This window comes from Phragmites australis, chromosome 17 (genome assembly GCF_958298935.1).
Source record: "Phragmites australis chromosome 17, lpPhrAust1.1, whole genome shotgun sequence".
NCBI classification, from domain to species: domain Eukaryota; kingdom Viridiplantae; phylum Streptophyta; class Magnoliopsida; order Poales; family Poaceae; genus Phragmites; species Phragmites australis.
Window position 1 is genome coordinate 15,891,319 of NC_084937.1, and position 3,704 is coordinate 15,895,022.

Genomic DNA, 3,704 nt, shown 5'->3' on the forward strand with positions numbered 1-3,704 from the left:
GAGGTGGACTTCTTCTAGGAGATGGCTGAGGAGAGAGAGATCTATGAGGCGACGTGATGAATGTGTGCTTGTTCTCTCCTATAGTGTTCACCCCCTCCTCTGTGGGGTAGTCCACCTAAAAATGATGGTAATGGTCAACTGCCTCATCTACTTCAACCGCGGCGTAGCCCTCCAGTATCGAACGTCTATGCAAAAGTTCATGAGCACCGCGGGGATAAGCCACGCCGGAAGCCACCTTGATGGTAATATTCTTAGCACCAATGTGTAGTTCATATGGTGTCCGTGTTGCAATATGATCCATGGGATAAGTGATGTAGTTAGTGCCCATAACTCATGTGGATGCACAGCTACTCCGATGACCATTGGGGCTGGAGTGCACAACGTTAGGAGATGCAGCCAAGTATTCCTATACACTCCCAATGGCGCCCAATTCACACCTGATGGCTTCCTGTACTGCTTGTCTTATTTTTCCTGTATGTCTGTTTCCGCTCACATTGTAGGGCAAGTTCAAGCATGTTCATCATCCTAGATCATTCTGCCTCTCGTTATGCATCTTGCTCTGCTTGGGGTCTCTTTCGACTCTTGTAACTATCGATGGCGCATGAGAATCCATATTTTCAACCCATCACACCAACGCATCATGTGCGACCACCATGCTCCTTGTTTCTCAGGGCCAAGGTGAGCTCGTTCCTATCCCTATCTGACTTGAAAGAGCCTTATGCAGACTGCGTGTGGGCATCTGTAAGCCTTTTTACTAGAGTTTGTGTCACTTCCTGGTCTTCAGAGGTTGTAAAGTATAAGCTTTCATGAGTCGAGTAAGAACCACCCCTCCCACGAAGGAAGCATGTCGATCATTCACTCTATCCCTCTGTCTCAGGTGTAACACCTCTCTCACAGTTCATGTAGCTCTTGTTGCCACTGCTATTCTTTCATCGCGTACCCACAACTGCTGACTTTGTGGAGGTGGAGGTTCTTCTTTGAGTTTGCTTTGTTCACCTCACTCAACTTATGTGCTTCTTCCAACAACTTGTACTCCGTAAAAGTTTGCCAATGATCTTCTAGTTGCGTCATTTGCTGAAATCTAGCGTTGCACCTTTCTACATATAGGTTATGTTCAGTGTGCCCTTTCAATTCTTAAATGAAAGACCCAGGATCATTAGTGCCTTACGCTACTACTTCCATATCTATCTCTTCAGGGAACTTAAAAAACTGTAATATGATGGGTCACAAGATGTTGCTCTTGATTGAATCAGGAACCACGTTCGTTAGTCTACAATCTGTAGCTGATGGGCATGTGATCCTTAACAGCTATCCCACAAACTGACTTGTACGCTTCTAGAACTTTCTCTGGTACAGTTGGCTCCCTTGCTGGTGTAACACCTGAGGAACAAAACTAGGTACAACACATGTATGCCAAGATAAAGTTTTCACACATGTGTTACATCATCAGTGTGTCATCATAGTGCCATTATTACAAACATAAATTATTACAAAAGGACCCGAGGGTCTAGAAGAAAAGCACAATGGAAAAGAAAACTCTAGTGCCAGAGGGGGTTCTATCTTCCACAGGCGTCAACCGAAGGCACACTAGCCTAGAAAAGGAGCTCTGGGTCAAAGTCATCTTCATCGAAGGATGCAGCTTCATGACGGCTTTTGAACAGAAGAAGAATGCAAGAAATGGGAGCAACGGGTATGAGTACATAATGTACTCTGCAAGTGTAGGGAAATCGTGTTATGAGGCTTAAGTCAAGAAAATGTTAGACACTAAGTAACTGTACTAAGAAACTATAACCTATAACTCTAACAACATGCATCCTATTTACTAAGTGTGAGGACAACACTAAAACAAGAAGAACAACTCATTAGATTCCATCTGACACTACGTGAAAACAGACAAAGGAGACACAAAATTAGTGACGGGTTGTAACATGACCCGTCACTTATGATAATAGTGACGGGTTGTAACATGACCCGTCACTTATGATAATAGTGACGGGTTGTAACATGACCCGTCACTTATGTCAGGTCAACTTGACCCGTCACTTATGAGTGGTGCAAGGTGACCCATCACTGATGACAAGTAATAAGTGAGGGTCACAATTTGACCCGTCACTTATGACTGGCCTAAGGTGACCCGTTACTTATGACAAGTAATAAGTGATGGGTCACCTTGGGCACTCATAAGTGACGGGTCAAATTATGACCTGTCACTTATGACCTGACATCAATGACGGGTCATGTTGTGACCCATCACTAATGATAATAGTTATAGATACTTAGTTCACTAATATTTTTTATTTTTATTTTATTTTTTTCTTATTTTTTATCACCTCAGCAGCATTATAATAGGAAATATATATAATGTTTGCTCAAGTTTGATGTAAGGGGTGGCGGCTATGGACATAAACGCGTGTTTCGAAAATGATGCAGAAACTTCCTGGGGCGAGAACTTAATCTTCCAACCCATTTTTGGCCTCGAAAAATTCACCAAACCCGACAAGGCCAGGGAGAAACAGATGTAACTTTTTTTTAGATGTCCGTAGAGTCAAAAATTTTGAAATCGCAGTTCATATGCAAAATTTATGCCCGTTTTACTAAAGGCACTCCGGGGCACCTATCAAATTATGATCGTTTATATGAGATAGTTAGAAATTCATTAAATATTAATACAATTTTATAGGTAAATTATAACCAGTCACCTATCAAATTTTATATGTGAATATTAGTACATATTTTATATGTAAAATAAAAAAATCAGTCATTAGTGACGGGTCAAGATTATGACACATCATCTATAACCTTCATAAGTGACGGGTCATGATTATGAATAATCACTTATGACCTTTTGACTGAGAATGTAAAATGATAAAATATCCGATGTCCATCACATACACGCAATATCTAAGGTGGTAACGCGCGCGCGAGGGGAGGTGGCGGGTTTGATTCGCGCTTGACACAAAGACTAAAAATAGTGCTAAAAAAATAGAAGTGACCTGTGGCCAGTGGTGATAGGCATGTGTTGGGATGGCTCGGGTGAAAAAAAATATTTTTTTGACTTTTTTTCTATCCAAACAAACGAAAAATGTAAATCAGTCACTTATGACCTTAATAAGTGATGGATCAAGTTTTTACCTGTCACTTATGACTAGTCATCAATGCAGCACCCGTCACCTATGACGATTATGACCTGTCACTTTTGAGCTTTTTTCATGTAGTGTGACTACCAAAAATCAATAGGTAATTCCATTACTCGGCTACCCGACCATCTATACCCAAAACCCCGATCCCAACTAATCAAGAAGAATTCTAAGCCTGCTCTTAACCGTGAGCACGGCTGATCGATCAGTTTGATACTCTGCAAGTTTGCACAGCTTTCCCCATGAGTCGTGATTCCCATGTTGCTTCACACTTCTAGGGTGCGGAGTCGGGGTCTCACTACAAGGTCTTTATAAAGCTTCCACTAACTTGTAGGCACCCACTAAGGTTTCACAGCTAATAGTGATTCCATCACTACAGAAGCCCCCTCTTGTGCCACTCAACCATCCACTGATACCCACAGAATCAGAGAGGTGGCTAATTAATTAGTCAAGTCGTACCCATATAAGCCTCATGGTTGTGCAGTTTAACTTTGTTACAGGCTTCAAGAACCAGTCCTTAGAATCTCTCACAAGAACAACCACAAATCAACTGTGCATTTCCCGCAT